The sequence below is a fragment of the Nicotiana tabacum genome, chromosome 17 (assembly GCF_000715075.1).
Source record: "Nicotiana tabacum cultivar K326 chromosome 17, ASM71507v2, whole genome shotgun sequence".
Classification (NCBI taxonomy): Eukaryota; Viridiplantae; Streptophyta; class Magnoliopsida; order Solanales; family Solanaceae; genus Nicotiana; species Nicotiana tabacum.
In genome coordinates this window covers 152,693,071-152,713,052 of record NC_134096.1, presented here as the reverse complement: position 1 = coordinate 152,713,052, position 19,982 = coordinate 152,693,071, and positions in this window count along the sequence as shown.

The following is a 19,982-nucleotide window of genomic DNA, read 5'->3' as shown; positions in this document are numbered from 1 at the left end:
AAGTCCAATTAAAAATACCAAAAAGATTTCCTTTTATTTTTTTTAGGTAGTTAGGTAGTATCCCTTGGTTTTTCTTTCGACATAGGTTCTTTTCCAAGGGTGTAGCTCGAACCGGAAATTTTTTTTTTAGTTTTTGTTTAGGAGTAGGATAAGGGAGAAAACCAAGATTGCTCTGAGGTACCTGTTGACATGTTTGGTGTTGGCAAGTTAAGTTAGGGCATGCGCTCTGCTTCCTGCATATATGATTTGAATTGTAATGCCCAAGTAAATTAAGTAGCCTACTCTTTGATGCCTTTTTCTCAGTTGATTGACTTGTATGCCACCTAGTGCAGTGTTGCTTAAAACATTCTCAACTGGATATGCTTGCTTAATCTGAGAGTCACACAGAACCGTCTTGAGTGAGTCAAGTGCCATGTGTGTGTAAGGATTGTTGATATTTTGTGCTATCTTGTGTAGTCTAGAACTTTCCCTGTGTGTTAATCAACGCGAAATCATTAAGTTGTGCTAGTCTAGGAGATGACGTAGGTATTTATTGCTTAACCATAAAGGTGTTTGTCACTGACAAATAGAATTTTTCCATTGCTATCCCCTTTGAGCCTATAGACCGTTTCCTTGGCACCCACATTACAAGCCGTATTCCTACTTTGTTCTTAATGTGAGATTGTTGAACCTTTACCTCCTAAGGCACTTAGTCGCTAGAAGAAGTAAGGTGAGAGATTGGGAAGTGGCTTTCGAGTGGAACCATGGAAGGGCCCTTAAGGTGCACTAAAATTGTGAATAAAGGTCACTAGCTTATGAACTTCAATGTATGGAGTGTGTAAAAAAAAAAATAGAGGAAAGTTTTTGCAAGAAAGAGCAAACAAAAGTTCAAATAATGTAGAAAGACACACCTCCTAATCCTTCTCACTCGTGCTAGTGAAACCATAGAGGTGCTTGATGGAAAAGAGGGCTATGTTAGTTATGGTGTATGACAAGTGAATGGGTTGCGAAGCAATTGCGCTTACATTGTGAGTGTAGTGTATTAAAGTGCTTAGGAGGGTTAGTCAATATTCCTAAATGTATCCTACCCATCCCTTAGCCTACATTATAACCTTAAAGTCCTAATTGATCCTAGATTTAGCTAGCTTAGATTAGTAGAGATGTACACTACGGGCAAGCTTATGGTACGACCACGGGTTGCACATGAATTCTTGGTGAGAGTGAGTGAATGTTGTTCAATTGTGTGACGTCCTTAATTTATGTTCAATGACATATTTAAATTTGTGGACTACTTTGATATTCACTCTTTTGCTTGTGGTGAGGGCACTTGATCTCATGATGGATTGGTGATATTGTACACTTTCTTGTGTTGGGTGAGTGCGTGAGTTGAGGATGCTTAGTGGTAACGAGTCGTCTCTTGAGGTAAGGTGGTTGTGGAGAGGTTGCTTGAGTTGATTGAGTTGGTTAAAAAACATTGAGTATACTTGGGCTAATTAAAAACGGGAAGAATATGAAATTTGTGTGTTCATGCTTAATTGCCGACATCGATCATAGTCAAAAGGTAGGGTGTTTGATTGAGTTAATTGTGAGGTCCTCTTTCATAGTGCTAAGTATATTTAGGGGGTGCTAATATAGTTCCATTGCTCGAGGACGAGCAAGAGTCTAAGTGTGGGGTGTTGATAATCGGCTTAATGTATGCATATTTTGATATATACCGCCTCACATTTTGCTCATGTCTCGACGATTTGAGATGTTTAATATGATTATTTGTGCTAAATTTGGTATTTCTATGTATAGGGATCATTCGGATGCAATTTGGGATGAAAGGGTGCGAATTGGAGCGAAATCGGGACAAAAAGGCAAAAAGTGAAATTTGAGGGCCACAGCCAGCGTGGGGCGCTGGCTGTGGTGCAATTTACAGCAGCTAAAATATTTGAGCGCCAGGGCCAGCACTCAACGCTGCCCTGGACGCTCAAAAATGTGAACATATTCTATTTTGACCGGGACTCGGTTATTTAGACCCCAAGACACCCCCAACTCATATAAAAGCCAACCTAAACCTATTTTAAAAGCGGGAGGACGTTTTTGAGAGGAAAACACAACCACAGAGCCGCCGTGGAGGCCAAAATTCATCAAGTTCCATCTTTCTCTCACCAAACATAGTAATATTTATGTTTCTTTGTATGATTTGTTGTTTGGCTACCATGTCTATGTGGAGCTAAACTTCACATTTTAGGGTTGTGGTTCTTTCATGACTATTGTTATTCAGATATTGATGTTGCCTTCTTGATTCATCATATTGGTTTATTTATTCAATCTTGCGCTTAATTATTTAATTGCTTGATCACTAATTGAATATTATCTACAAATCTAGAATTGAACTCGAAAGTGGGAATTATATATTGCATATAGGATTGAGTAGAGCAAGTTCTTGAACTCGGGCATCGGGGAATGGATTCGTGGTTAGGATAGACATATACCTAATTGCCTTGCTTGGTTGATTTACAGGAATTATAAATGCGTTCTTGTTGATTCTAACTCCATAGACATATAGGCGTTAGGTTAGCTTGAATAGGCGAGCAAGAACTCGACAGATTCTTATGAGCAATATTAACCCTGTCAACCAATAAGCTAGATAAATTAGTCGGTCAATTCAATTTAAGAATACAATAGGATTGTTAGTTAGCCCATAACTCTAGATCGTTTTCATTACACTGATATCATAAATAATCTGCTCTTTCTCTGTTCAAAGTTCATTGTTTATATTTTTTTATTTAATTAGTTTAGAATAAAAAAGTTTTAGGTTTAATTCATGTTTAGATAATTAGGATAGTCTAATTTAGTTAATAGTTAATCACAAGTCCTCGTGGGTTCGACATCCGACTTTTAGTCACTTTATTACTTGATGACCGCATATACTTGTGTGTGCGTTTGGCCGCAACAAGTTTTTGGCGCCGTTGCCGGGGACTTAGAAATTAACTATTTTTCTAAATTAGGCTTTTACTTTTATCTTTACAAGTTTTTTTTTCCTTCTCTTTTTGTAAATATTTTATTTTTATAACTATTTGATTTTTCTCTTAGTGTGTTTCTAGTTCTTTCACCATGATATCTGGGGATGAAATATGTGGAGGTAAGGTTATTGATAAAGACTCTTGGTTGACGGAAGACTTATATGGCCCGTCATTTTGGGTTTCTCATGACCTGAACTCTTGAAATCTGAATTTGAATATGGGAGTAAGGGTTGGTATTGGGACGAATATTCTCGATTAAGGGAATATGCGGAATGACGTTTTCTTCTGACAATGTTGGTGAATGATTACTTGTTGCGGCCAAACGCACACGCAAGTATACGCGGTCATCAAGTAATAAAGTGACTAAAAGTCGGATGTCGAAGCCACGAGGGCTTGTGATTAAATATTAACTAAATTAGGCTATCCTAATTATCTAAACAAGAATTAAACCTAAAAATTTTTTATTCTAAACTAATTAAATAAAAAAATATAAACAATGAACTTTGAACAAAGAAAGAGCAGATTATTTATGATATCAATGTAATGAAAACGATCTAGGGTTATGGGCTATCTAACAATCCTATTGTATTCTTAAATTGAATTGACCGACTAATTTATCTAGCTTATTGGTTTACAGGGTTAATATTGCTCATAAGATTTTGTCGAGTTCTTGCTCGCCTATTCAAGCTAACCTAACGCCTATATGTCTATGGAGTTAGAATCAACAAGAACACATTTATAATTCCTGTAAATCAACCAAGCAAGGCAATTAGGTACATGTCTATCCTAACCACAAATCCGTTCCCCGATGCCCGAGTTCAAAAACTTGCTCTACTAAATCCTATATGCAATATAGAATTCCCACTTTCGAGTTCAATTCTAGATTCGTAGATAGTATTCAATTGGTGATCAAGCAATTAAATAATTAAGCACAAGATTGAATAAATAAACCAGTATGATAAATCATGAAGGCAAAATCAATATCCGAATAACAATAGTCATGAAAGAACCACAACACTAGAACGTGAAGTTTAGCTCCACATAGTAATGGTATCCAAACAACAAATCATACAATGAAACATAAAAATTACTAAGTTTGGTGAGAGAAAGATGGAACTTGATTAATTTCGGCCTCCACGGCGGCTCTGTGCTTGTGTTTTCCTCTCAAAAACGTCCTCCCTCTTTTAAAATAGGTTTAGGTTGGATTTTATATGAGTTGGGGGTGTCTTGGGGTCGAAATAACCGAGTCCCGATCGAAATAAGACATGTTCACATTTTTTAGCGTCCAGGGCAGCGTGGGGCGCTGGCCCTGGCTCTCAAATATTTTAGCTGCTGTAAATTGCGCCACAGCCAGCGCCCCACGCTGGCTGTGGCCCTCAAATTTCACTTATTGCCTTTTTGTCCCGATTTCGCTCCAATTCGCACCCTTTCGTCCCAAATTGCATCCGAATGATCCCTACACATAGAAACACCAAAATTTAGCACAAATAATCATATTAAACATCTCAAATCGTCGAGACATGAGCAAAATGTGAGGCGGTATATATCAAAATATGCATACATTAAGCCGATTATCAATAGCTTACTCAGCATGTCATAAATAGTTGAAGTTTCGGTGTTCATAATCAGTTCAAGAATACATGTCCTAGTCTAGTCCTATTCAGCATTTCAGTATTATGTAACTCAGTGTGATTTAATATTTCAGTATCATATATTGCAGTGTGATTCTCATTTCATGATTTTAAATCCCAGAATGTTGAACACTTGTATTTGGGCTTGAGGCCGCAATTAATGCTTTATGTATCTTTGGGCCTAAGGACGCAGTTTATGCTTTATGAATTTTTGGGCCCGAGGCCGAAGTTATGTATACGTATACTTCGGCCCGAGGCCGAAGTTATGTATACGTATACTTGGGCCCGAGGCCACTGTTTGTGCATATATATATATATATATTGGGCCTGAGGCCACAGTTTAATATTCAGATAAACAGGTTATTAATCATTCAGAAGAGGGAGTATTTATATCCTTACTTCCTTTCTTCATTTCAATTATCAGTTACCATTTCAGTTATCAGTTATCATTTCAGTTATTGGTTATAAGTTATCATTTTAGCTTCAGTTTCAATAGTTATCATTTCAGTTATCAATTATCAATTCTCAGTTATCAGCTTAGTTTCAGTTTCAGCATTTATATTCTTTCTTTCAGTTGCTTTACATACCAGTGCAATTCAAATGTACTGACCTCCTTTTTGCCCGGGGTCTGCATCTCATGATGCAGGTAATGATTTACAGATTGATGATTCAAAGCACTAGGATTCTCGTACCAGCTATTTGGTGATCCCTAGTTCTTTCGGGGCATTATCATTGCCTTACCGTCTTCAATATTTTCCGACAATCAGTGTATTCAGTACTTCATTAGAGGCTTCGTAGACTAGAGTAACAATTAGACAGAGTCACAAGTTTTTCATGTTAAACAATATTGACTACAGATATGTTCAAACTTGCATTATTGTTTCCACACTTTGATTTATATCATTCAGAGCTTCAGTATATCAGCATGTGTTAGTTTATCTTTTGCATTCAGTGTGTTATGATATCACATGTTGATTCATTCAGCTGGTAGGTTCGCTCGGTCAAGTGAAGTCAGGCACCGAGTGTCATGTTACGTCCAGGCCCAGGTTCGCGACATGACAAATCTTGGTATTAGAGCACTATGTTCAAGTATCCTAGGGAGTCTATGAAGCTGTGTCCAGTGGAGTTTCCTTTATATGTGTGTGCCGGTCACATAGATAAATGGTTAACTACCAAGACATTTAGGATTGTCTCATTTCTTTCTACTCTAGATCGTGCCATAAAACATAGAGCAATAGATAATCATGATATTCCGAGTCCTAAAACTTGAGATACACTATTTATTTAAATTGCCCACAAACCAAGTTTTTGTTTCAAGATCTTGATTCTAGTCGGTTGGTTCTTTCTTAACTCAAAGAATCACATGACTGCTCCAAACGTGTAATAACACATAAATCCGAATTAGTTGTGGATGTGTTAAATGAGTATTAATGTGGCCTTCTAGACATGTGAAGTCCTATCGGGATGAGTATGGGTAGGAACAATTATTTTAAGATCAAGACCGAGAGTGAGGTGTGTAAAAGTAAATAGAATTGACTAAGTTTATAGGAGGTGTGTCTTATAGACTTAGTCAGTGCAAGGACATGAAAACTCATGGCCATAGATAGTGCAAGGCCATAAACACTCAGTGCCATAGACGGTGCAAGGAACTGTCCAGGGCATCATCCTCAGCGCCCCAGACAATTCAAGACACTATAATTTTGGTTCCTCTGATAGTGCCTTGCACAGTTATTTTGGAGCTCCGGACAATGCCTTGCGCAGACGAGGTTTACGAGAGCTATTTTTATTTTCCTCCTCCATTTTGGGACGTGTTCACTTATTTAAAAGCCCTACCTCGTTCCCCCACACCCTAAACAAAAAAACTAACTCTAGAAAGGGAAGCTCTCAAGAACCTAACTTCCTCAAGGTCCCTCCATCATCCAAGATATTCGATCGAAGCACCATTGTTGAAAAAGGAAACCCTGGAACTCGAATTCAAGAGAATTGAACTTCAAAAAGGTGATGCTTCTACTCCCAAATCATTTATAGCAATGAATTGATGAGTTTTCAGGGAATAGTAATTGGGTTTGATAAAGAGAACCATAAAAACTATGGTAGGCTTTTGGATTGTTAACTAATGATTGTTGTAGATATTTGGGTGATGAGAAATGGTGTTAGTTATATCTATTTGGGATTGTAGGATCACTTAGAAGTAGTAGAATGAGAACTTGGTGAAGAAAAAGACCAATTACTAATGGCTATGAGGCTTTACGCCCAAATGGTGTTTGATAGAATTCCCAAGTGACTAAAATATGAGAATTAGTGTTAATATTGGTTCATCTTGATATATATTGACGTACATTATCGTTGAAGGAGGCGACAAATATTGTGATACGCTTAAAAGGGCCAGCGTCAAGGTATGTGAGGCTAACTCTCTATGTTTGAGAATGTTAATAATCCTCCCTACAATATGTTTCCTTTACGACATTACTAATTGCCTAAGAAATATAGTTAATCCTAGTTCCTTGAATAGTTGCAAAACTTATATTCTCTAGATTTATAACTCGTTCATGACTTTCATTCTGAATGTTTGTGATCTCAGTGCGTATTCAATAGGCTTGGGTTTAATGTCCCTGAGTCTCAATATAGCTTACTCAGCATGTCATAAAAAGTTGAAGTTTCAGTGTTCATAATCAATTCAAGAATACATGTCTCACTCTAGTACTATTCAGTATTTCAATATTATGTAACTTAGTGTGATTCAGTATTTCAGTATCATGTATTGCAGTGTGATTATCATTTCATGATTTTAAATCCCTGAATATTGAATACCTTTATTTGGGCGTGAGGCCGCAATTAATGCTTTATGCATCTTTGGGCCTGAGGCCGCAGTTTATGCTTTATGAATTTTTGGGCCTCACGCCACAGTTATGTATACGTATACTTGGGCCCGAGGCCGCAATTTGTGCATATATATATTGGGCCTGAGGCCGCAGTTTAATATTCAGATAAACAAGTTGTTCATCATTCAGAATAGTGAGTATTCATATCCTTACTTCCTTTGTTCAGTTCAGTTATCAGTTAGCATTTCAGATATAAGTTATCATTTCAGTTATCAGTTATCAGTTATCATTTCAGTTATCATTTCAGCTTCAGTGTCAATAGTTATCATTTCAATTATTTATTATCAATTCTCAGTTATCAGCTTAGTTTCATTTTCAACGTTTATAATTCTTTCTTTTAATTGCTTTACATACCACTGCAATTCAAATGTACTGACGTCCTTTTTGCCTAGGGCCTGCATCTCACGATGTAGGTAATGATTTACAGATTGACGATTCAGAGCATTAGGATTCTCGTACCAGCTATTTGGTGATCCACAATTCTTTCGGGGCATTAACATTACCTTACAGTCTTCAGTATTTTCAGATAGTCAGTGTTTTCAGTACTTCATTAGAGGCTTCATAGACTAAAGTAATAGTTAGACAGAGTCAAAAGTTTTTCATGTTAAACAATGTTGAATACAAATATGTTCAGACTTCTTTTCGTGTTTCCACACTTTGATTTATATCATTCAGAGTTTCAGTATATCAACATGTGTTAGTTTATCTACCGCATTCAGTATGTTATGATATCACATGTTAATTCAGCCAGCCAGTTGGTTCGCACGATCACAGGTAGTCAGGAACCGAATGTCGTGTTACGTCTAGGCCCAAGTTCGGGGCGTGACAAAGCTTGGTATCAGAGCACTAGTTTCAAGTATCATAGGGAGTCTATGAAGTTGTGTCCATTGGAGTTTCCTTTATATGTGTGTGACAGTCACACATATAAATGGTTAACTACCAAGACATTTAGGATTGTCTCATTTCTTTCTACTCTAGATCGTGCCATGAAACTTAGAGAAATAGGTAACCATCTCTTATTATCAAATTCCAGATGTATCGAATATATAAACGACATGTAGGGAAATCCCAAGTCCTTGAGAAGTTGTTGAAGGTGGGATGCAATGGATAATAGTATATTTTAGAGCGTGACTTTATCAAAAAGTACAAAAGAAGTTATCTTGTTTTATGGTTATCAATTTACCTCATTTACCAGTTATACAGTCGTTCAGTTAGCAGGTTTGTGGTTATTCAGTATGCCCGTTATCAGTTATTCAGTTACCAGATCTCCAATTTTCAGTGTATCCAAATCTTGGTTACTTGTGAGTATACAGTGATGCATATGGGTGCTAATAGAAAATACAAGTAATAGTGATTATAGCAAAATCTTTGAATCTTTTAGGTCCGGATTAAGACCCAAGACTCACTGGATGGTGCATAATGTGATTTATTAGATGATGGTATACTCTGATAGATATGTTTGTGCATGGTAATTTATTCGTATGTGTTTTACCTCCTAGAACAACTTCATTTAATTCTTGGAAATGGAGCCACATGTTGGAGGATGATATAGTTCAGATGTCAGGCCTCATAGTGTAACAGGTTAAGAATTTAATCGCAGCGGGTATATAATTGATCAATATAGTTTTGGACATACTAGAGCATAAGGGCAAAGTAAATAGGAGTCAGAAACATTTGTTATTACCAAAGACTAATAAATATGATGTACGAAATAAGAACCACGAGCCGCCAATATTGAATTTCAGGGAATGATTTAAGTTGTTCAGATTTATTCATATTAGAACTAGACAGTACCATGTTAGTAAGTTACTATAAGAAGCATCTATTATTGGGAGATAAAAGAGATGACAGTACTCTCTTAGGTTATGTGACTAAGTATATACCACAAATGTTTAATGTTCGGTATGATTTTTGAAGTGTATAGAAAGTTTGGGGTTAGATATTCCAATTTCGTTTAAGAGATATGAAATTTCTCTAAGTGTGATCCATGTACATAATTTTGTTTTTTTAAAAAGGATAGTATGTGACCGCAGAATAGGGTCGAATGGTAAGGAAAGTAAGGAATAACCTTATGCTTCACTTTAGTTATTCAAAGAAAAACAATAAAACATGATTATAGTAGGTGGTTATTAAAACAATAGTAAGTATCTTGAGTAGATACACTGAATTAGCAATTCCAGCTGAGCTATTAGAGGTGCGATTTGATTTACTTAGTTAGGTTAACACTAGTGAGTGGGTAACAGTTTGAAACACCGAACGCGTGTTAGAACCCGAAGAGTTTAAGTTAAACCCGAAGTACAGTGACAGTGGGGGAAAATCATATAGAAGTAAGGGAGCAAACTATAGAAGAATAGCCTTTAAGAATTATCGAAAAAGGGTCCCCCCAGGATTGACAGTGTGAGTAGAGTTAAATCATTTACGATTGTGTATGATAGTTGTGAATACAATAGCTGTCCGTTTATGTAAATAATTTAGTTTCTCCTAGTAAGAAACATTTATCAAAAGTAATTCAAAAGATAAGTCGTGTCAAGAATTGCAGAAGATAGGGAAAGTTATTTGGATCCTAACAAAATAGAAGGATCCACAAGTATAAGACCTTTGGTCTAGGGGGGGATGTGAAAATCGTCAGTAAGTACAGTTGGAGATTTGAAACCCACATAGTGATTCTGGGATATAAAAACTATAAAATCCTGCCCAGTTAAGTGTCACGAGGGTAGTGCCATTGCACAAGACTCTAATATTCCGAGTAATGGTCAGAGACATAACTCAGAACAATACTATAAGTATTTTCGGGAAGTACCTTAAATCAAGTATGGGTAGTATAGCTCATGATTGAGGAAGACAAGATAACTCTGGCGAAAGACATTCACCGCTTAGCACCAAGCCATTAGAACCGATGAAATCTACTACCATGCCAACACGAATCACTACCAAGTTGACCCCATTCTTTTAATTCTCCTCGACTTGCCTTCAAGTTAACACTTGTTGTTGCTAATACACTAAGATCCTTAACCAAAGCTCATCACAAGAGATCCTATCATGAATCCACGTCATCCTAAAGCCCATAAGACATCGTATTCGCTCTTAAGATTCCAATAATACCATAACCAAAATGCCAACATCAGAGAGACCTTTTGTGAATCTGAAGTTGTTTCTTTAACTTCTAAAGTGCTTAAATGTAGAATCATTAATGATACATAAATCTTAAACTGATTAGAACACTTTTGAAAGTCATCCACTCTGCTGTAATATCAAATGCACTGCCAATACGAGCCAAACGACTTGTGCTCAATTAGCACCCAAATACCTCATAAAGAAACCCCATCTTACAAAACCGTGTGAATCCCTTCTCTATGCATACTACATCAACCATGGATATCAAACACGAATCATTCCAAGATTTCCAATATGCCCACAAAGTATAGCACATCATGCATCCAGCAATTTCCTCATTCGAGTCATCCTCGAAATCAACCTCTTCAAGTCATAACCGATCCATAAGTATGCCTCAGACCAAAACTAACATAACACATGACCATGCAATCTGATCATCGACAATAGACTCCCCCACTTGGCTCGAAGCCACAGAACTTAACAGTCGATAACCCATAATGCCCTTACTCCGTAACTACCATAATATCTCATTGTAATTCAAGTAAGTCATTTATACGCTCATGTAGCTCTAACAGTAAAAATAGGTCAAATCATCTGTTAAGTGCATATCCATCCTCGCGATACCCGTGCGAACTTCTCCAAGTGATACAAGCTCAAATTACAGCCCATAATCTACTAATAGGAAGGAACATCTCCTCATAACATCATAAGGATAACACAACTGAGAACATCCCGCAGATGATAATCCATCTGCTTTGCCTCAAACTGACATCTCTCTATGCCCTTTCATGGCCAAAACAACTATACAGTCACTAAATCCTCCCGAATCTAAACTCATCAACAAGACATAACAATCCACTTCATTCCATAAATGAACAACATGAAATACCCCTCAACATGCCCATATCTTGAGACTATACCACGCATCAAGATAGAAATCAAGCATCCATCGTCTTTTCGCATCCCAAGAAACATTCTTCTTATCACATCCCAACCATCTAAGCACACCCCACAATCACATAATACTTATCATATTGCTACTCAATTACTCTCTGAGCCATCAATCCCAGCCTAGGGACACTACCAGACATATAAGTTCAAAAGCATATACTCACACAATATGAAACTACCGACCGGCCCAATCAATTGAACACAAAGAACACATCTCGCACCTCATTCATGAAATCATAAGTCATTGATGCACATATGAGTGGATGGAAACAATTCAAAGAGATACACTTCAAACTGAATCAATGTCGCACGACAAGAAATGAAAGATGTGAAGTTTCCTAGATGCCTTGTAGTCTCTCGAAGATAGGTATGGATGTCATCATACCGATTCACAAGACTCTACTAGACACTTGCTCATGACTCGTAGAACCTATGAACATAGAGCTCTGATACCAACATATCACGACCCAAATCCACCGAGTCATGATGGTACCTAACCCAACCCACTAGGTAAGCCAAACAATAGTCAGCACACTTCTAATGAAAATAATAAGAAATCAATAAATGAAATAACTGAATTCCCATACAATAATCCAAGGAGTCGTAGTACAAGTCGTGAGCATCTAAGACTGGGATTTATAAAGCTGGTATAAAAATACCTATAACATCTGTTTGAAATATACATGAATAGATAACAAATCTAAAACTACCAACGATAAGTGGTAGCTATATCTAGAAAAGCAAGTACACCTTCATACCAGATCCTGTCATCCACAACATCTCAGCTCCATGATCTACACGTAAGGTGTAGAAGTGTAATATGAGTACTTTAACCCCATGTACTCACCAAGTATCATAACTAACCTCGATGAGGTAACATAAGTAAGATTTATAAATGATACTCGCTAATCAGATGTGTAGTACATAATTGCAACAAGTTCATAACAATAATATGATCAAATCTTAAAATCATGGATTAAACCACCTTGTGCACTCAATTTTCTTAACATATATAATGATGATATGCAAATAAATCAGGAAACCAGCCAAGGAAATTATAAGTAAAGAAGAAATGCAATAACCTAACATAAATCTATTGTAGCGCCCAATCCGATATAAATAGAAATCACAACACGTCTCTAAGGCCCACATCAAAATCTCAATAATCGAACCGAACCACCGATCAACCTTCCGAAGGCACACATCAACCAGAAACTCGTCGGTTTCTCACAATCCATGTGTACACCGTCAAGAAGGAACATGAGAGTGTAACCCTAGGGGGAAGGATCCATATCCATACGCTGCATGGACAACTCACGTTCTAATAATATAAACCGCACGGACAACTCACATGCCAATAACAACAATATTCGAATCCGCATGGACTACTCACGTGCTAACAATATCAACCGAATAGACAACTCATGTATTGCACAGAAAACTCACATGCCAAAATCATAATCTCTCTGACATGGTCACAAGCTCAATATCATAATCCGCCCAATATGGTCACATGCTCAATATCACAATCCGTCTGACGTGGTCACATGCTCAATATCATAATTTGCACGGCATAGTCATGGGCTACTAGTCAAATCATATCATATGGAAAGAAAATATAGAAGAATACATGTACATGATCAATGGGCATCAAATTTCATACTCTAGGACTATTATAAGTTACATGCTAAGGTGTATGCATGTGAAAAGTGTACTATCATAGCTCAAATAAGACAATTACATCACGAAAGTAGCAATTATCAGGTTCGATCAGGAGATTAACCTCTATGTAACCTCAAACATGGCTGAAAATAGCTCATAACGGGGTACAAGTGTAAGAAATATCATAGCATAATGCGTAGAAATAAATTCAAGATATATCATAGCCTGAGCACTACCCCGAGCATGAATAAAAACCCCAATGCACACACATGGGCTCAATCCCGCACATTCTTGAAGCAAGTTGTCTCAACCAAGTTTAGGTAAGATACTTACCTCAAGTGAGGCAAACTAATATTCTTGAAGCACCATCCCGAAACAATCGACCTCCGAACGGCTCGAACCTATCCAAAAACAACTCAAAAACATCAAATAATGTCATAGGAAACAAACCCAAACAATAAAGGTCGAATCTCTAATCAAATACCCAAAGTCAAAAAAAATGTCAACCTTTGACCGCATCTCGGAACCCGACAAAACTTACAAATTCTGGTAACCCATTTGAATACGAGTCCAACCATACTAATTTTATTGAAATCCGACTTCGAATTGATATTCAAATCCCAAATATTCACTTTAGAAAAGTTTTGAGAAAAACATCCAATTTATCTTTTAAATTCATCAAGTAAATGCAAAAATCAAATATGGAATCATGTAATATAATCAAATATGAGTAAAACAAATTCACGACCCAAATCAGAGGGCCACGACGGGCACCTGGTGCCTTACGCAACCGAGTACCAACATAACGTATCTTTATTATCACACCATCACGGTTAAATGGGCCAGAAAGGCGTCATGAGATAACTAAAATAAAACATAAGGGAATACTAGACATAGGATGACCCAACATGATATGGAAACTTATCCATGTGACATATAGGCCTATAAGGCCGACATGATCACTTGTACACTTAATATATAGGACGACAAGGCCATACAAGTATCAATACAGGTGACATCTATCTACAAGCCTCTAAGAGTACATAAATGTCATGAATGTCAGGACAAGGTCCCGTCATACCAATCAATACATGTTCAAATCATACTGACCAAATAGGTAACTCCGGAGCAAGTGGAGTGCACCAACACATTCCGCTGAATTGATAGCCTATTAGGACGACTGTCAACCTGACTATCAGGACCTGGAGGTATGAAACGTAGCATCCCTAGGCAAAAGGTACGTTAGTACAAATAAAGTACCGAGTATGTAAGGCATGAAAGCGATATGTAAAAGACATGAAATAAACATGGAGTAAAAACTCAACCTCAAAGTCTGAATAGCTCTGTGAATCATGACATTTATAATTTCACGCATATGCACATAAATGTCATATTATGCATAGGTATATACGTACATAACATCATCAAGCCTCTGAGGGCATCCCATCATATCTTCTCGGCCTCTATGGGCAAAATAATCAACGTATACCAGCTGATCAGGTGGTGGTGTGTATATAACTCCATAACCTTTCCCCATACCCCATATACATATAATATACGCATATATAGCGCCATCTAGTCATGGGTCAATATACATGTATAAATGAATGCAATGCATTATGAAGTAAGTCAATAAGATATCTCATAATACCATAAGATCATTATGCCTTCTGATAAACTTTATCAAATTTTGTATTTTCTGAGACCCATGAACAAACGATATAATAATAAGACACATGGGGAATCAAGAACATTGGCACCCCTAGTACTTATATGAATAGGTCATTTATGAAAGTTGGGCATTTGCTCGTTTCGTTTGTAGCATATGGATAATTCCAAAAGGAAAGAAGATATAGCCTTAACATACCTCAAGTCGTCAATGCAACTCAACAACAAGCTTACGACAACTATCGCGCCAACCCTATAATAATGAAATACATGTACAACTTAGATGGCGCTCGTATATCATGTATCTCAAATGATAACTCGATTCAAAAATAAAACGTGCAGCATTTACCCTGATTTTACTGATCCCTCAAGCCTACTATAGGCGAGATACAAACACAATACAATTAGCATCTCAAAAACAACAAAACTACAATTCGGGACCTTCAATACAAAAAACCCCAAATATACCTTAACACACCCAATCAACAAGTTATCAATTAGCCTGAAATTGCAACGATGAACGACTAGCCTACTACCCTACCACATGTGGCATTTATACACACCGTTTTATCCTTACAAACTCCATAAATCAGAAGCACAATAGGCCAACACGAGTGGACTACCCAACAGTCCACTAAAAGCAAAATAAATCGAACTCACGGCTTCCGATCATCGTCCCGTGAGTTCTAACTATTAGGAAACGAATGTATCAACCATCCTTTATATTTAAAGGTTAAATACAGAAATTATACGTCTTCTTAACTATGAAGTACCTTCCAAAACTCAAACTACAAAGAAAAAGAGAGGCCATATAGCGATACTTACGTCGTAGGGATCGTTCTATTGTTATCGCTTCTTGATTTCGTACCCGGGATGTTAATCTTCTTTGCATCCCTAGAAGAGAGCTTATGGATATGTTTATGGATGTTATCTGGCCGTGGTCTATGTAGAAATGAAGATAAAGAAGGCCTAAGACCTATGTATATCAACTTTGGAAATGTCAAAGAGGTGCTAGCTTGGCACCCTAGCATTGGCCCATCTTTTGACGCTTTTTTTTATCTGGATGTTGTATGAATGAACGGTTAAGTGCGTTGGAAACTAAATTCCAAAACCTTCAATTTGGTATATAATATGTCCCAAAATATCTCATATAACCCACGAAATGTATTCCTCAAAATGCTTCACTGACACCTACTTGTCACCTATGCAGTCTGTGCAGTCTCGCGAAATTGCAAATATCTCTCTACTTTGATGCCGTATCGACAAATGGTTTAATGCGTTAGAAAATAGACTCTTAGATATTAAATTTGATATGTATACAATACCGTAATCCCAAGTATATTGCGAGAAAAGCTCCGCTATATTTGACCTAATATTTAGCACATTTATGAATGTAACTTGTGATAGCCTTTGCCAACTTTCGTTCCACAACTTGTTTGACTCTAAAACGTAATACACGACTATCATACGAATAAAATAAATCATAACATAACCTCCTTATCATGTTAATAACACTAGTCTCACCCCAAAGTACATGTTTTAACATTCCAAACTTGTCGACTTACGACAAAACTTATTTTCTTCAATTGGTTTAGCTTCTAATCTTTCCAACACTCTTGATACTTGTTAATCACGATCTTAAATATTTGTAACCTCCAAGGTAACATGATTAACTTAATTTATGTACTCTCAAAGATGATATCATTTCTGAGCTTACATCAATTGACTTACAAATACTCTCACGTATTAAGATATGGGGTGTAACATCATTCCCCCTTTGGAACATTCGTCCTCGAATGTTGAATCACGCACTTATCAGTATCATAACCCATAGATCTTACGAATATTTTAATACTGTCCTTGCCATCTAGGCAATTGTTTTGTGAATAAATCCCAAGGCCAGGGCATTCCCCATTTAGGGCTCTTTCTCACACCACGACTTGTTGTCCAAATTCTTCCAATCTCGTAATTGTTGGCACCTTCTATCATGCAGCCTGTACGACTCTGACCATGGAAGTGACTATGCGAATCTTCTCTCCTTTTTTCTCAGGCTTATATCCAATATCTAGGCCTCACCTTATGAATATATATTGACCTATGATAAGCTATCCCTCTGGGAATCTATAGGTACACTGAAGTTCTTCGCTCGGTACTTTGTCAATCTTAGAACTATTTATATAAATTGTTTTATAGCGTTGATTATCTAATCTTATGGGTTTACTAGAGCTAGGTAGGTCACTTTATACCATATCTCTTACTTCGGTTTATTATTACCGAGGTCTGCTACACAACTCGATGTTACTCTCTCGTTACTTATCTTATATGTATAAATCTATGTCCTTTAGTTCTTCCTCATTACTGTTCATCTTAAGAATGACGGCCTAATCTTATCTCATATTTTGAAACTTTTATCCATCCATTGTTGATTCACCATAATCTTGATCCATAATCTACCAATGATAACTTGAAACCTCTTACGTAATATATTGTCACTAGGGCTTACGTTGCATCGGGGGACATTTGAAATGATTTGCTTGATCCACCTAGGGACAATACTATACTTCATTAACCGTATTTCATAGCATCCCAACGTGATTCATCTTATGGGGGTATTCTAATCCCGTGCGATTCATGAAATCCTTTTTTTTTAAATAATTACTCATTCAAAGGCCTAAACATCATCCTCTTATCATCACCATTACACCCTTATTCTACTACTAGGGCAACATCTCATCTCTTCTAATTGATCCTAGTCTTAGACTCATCTGAGTTCATTCAGGTTAAACCAAGCTTTCTCTTTCTTACGAAAACAATCAGCTCCATTGTTTTGATGGGTTTAATCCCGAGGACTTACATATTCGCGTCACCTTCTCACTCACCTTTTCATATCCTTACTCTTATCGACCTAAAACCTTGTCACTCTATGATACTTTACCTTGTGACTTACACATATCTATTTATACAACTTGCAACCTTCCTTTAACTTTCTAGCACCATAGATTTCCTTTCGTTCCTTCTCATTTGCCTTTAAATGTAAGCAATTACTTTTCCTGGCTGTTCTGCCACTTGTTTAATCAGTACATGGCATATCTTATTTCCCATGAATACTGGAATCTCCTATAAATCATATGATCTCAAATATCACTTTTGACTTCTCGTTCATTAGTCACGATAGGTGCCACTTTCTTATAGAGTGCATAGAATATTGTAGTGAGACTGTTGTTACAAGATCATTTCCTTATTTCCTTAGATTCTCTGACTCCTGTAAAGCTTGACGCTTATTACATCATATACTCGAAGACATTTTTGATGTTCTCACTCGCCTATAATTATCATTAGTTACTTACCTCCATGCCCTTGTGCTCTTAGGGTCGGTTTTTGACTGAAATTTTGACTATCTCTCCAGTGGAACTTTCTTTTATTTCCATAACACTTATACGGTACCTTTAACTACTACAACTCCTATGTGAATATTTCTCAAGAATCACAACGTCATATCTGCGAGACTGAATTCCCTATGTTGGGTTCACTATGTTTATTTTGCACAATCTGATGATTTGTCTGTAACCTCTTGTCTATCCATAACTAGGCTCTTCCTGAATGAACTATTAACTACTCGCTAGTCCATTCTCATATCTATATTCTGCTTAATCTTTCTTGGGTTATGTCCTTTGTCTTAACTTACCCCTCGCACTAGCTACTTATATATCAAGTGTTCATTTGCACTTATTTATCAATAACATCTAGTGTTGGAACCCTTACCGCCTCTCCCCGGCATGCTTGCATAATGTTGTGGAGTCGTAACATATCTGTAGGGTATGCATAAATGCAACCTCATCCCTTTCCCCTTTTTACCACTTTCTTCCTTTATCATTCCATAGTTACCTGAACCACTTAACTCCGACTTAGTACCACATCACACCATCTTACCCCCTCTCTTCATTTTTGGCATCTTTTCACATCTTTACTGATTCTTACTCGCCTAGTGGTAACCCTTCTGTACCAAGGATAACTGAATTTCATATGCACGAGGGTGACACCTAGTGTAACTGGCACACTTAGTCCCTTAAGCTTAACTCTACTCATAGTGCTTGTTTAGGGAAACGTCTTCTTGAATGACCTTTAAAGGTTATTCTTCTATTGTCCATTCTATTATTTCTTGAATGCGATCTCTAAAATTCTCATGATGCCGACTATTATCAAATCATTTGGTCCCTAATTCATGTTCAGTTTATCTTGTTCACTAGCCCGTACTAGTTTCTATTACTCAGGGGGTCTAACCTTTCCTTTTGGTAATCACGTTCATGTCACCAACTCATTTCTCGAAGTGAGTGTATGACTTTATGGCTTATACAATATTATTGTGTCAAGGCATGTCACCTCTTGCCTTTTTCTGCACTTGACTATAGACTCTATCATGTCATATTTTGATTTACCGTTTTCACCCATTTATCATATCTTACTCATAATGCTTCATTTACCCACTTCTTATTTTCCGATTAATATTTTTGTCTATCACTTTATTCTTAAAAATTCAACAAAACATTCTTTCGCTTTTTGCTCCCCTTGCACCATCTCACTTACTCTTCTGGTCGCCTAACAATCTCTCTTTACTAGGGGCAGGAATCATACTAAGGTAAATATTTATCCTTTCTAGGATTCCAGTGCCTATCTTCTGAACTTTCTAGTATTCATACCGGACTGTACTAATCTAGAGTGCACCATGTGGGTGTCTCACAAGGATAACTATTACCAAATTTGCAATATCCTTTGGAAATATTAGCTAATGATAGCAATCCATCCACCATTTGAGGTTACTCTAACCCTAGCTGGATCCCGATATCCTCTTTTTCTCTTAAACTATATCTGCTAGCTCCCATAGGGCATAACTGAGATGGGTGTGGCCAGTTTTATGTATCTATGTTACTATTGAAGGTAACTCAAAATGCTTATATTTCTCTGTCTGAATTGTAAATACTAATAATCTTCATTAACTGGGTACATCGTACCTTTCTTCGCCTTGCTTCTTTTACTTGTTGAAACTTGTATCTACCTTCTGATTCTCTCGTTGCTTTTTCCCATAT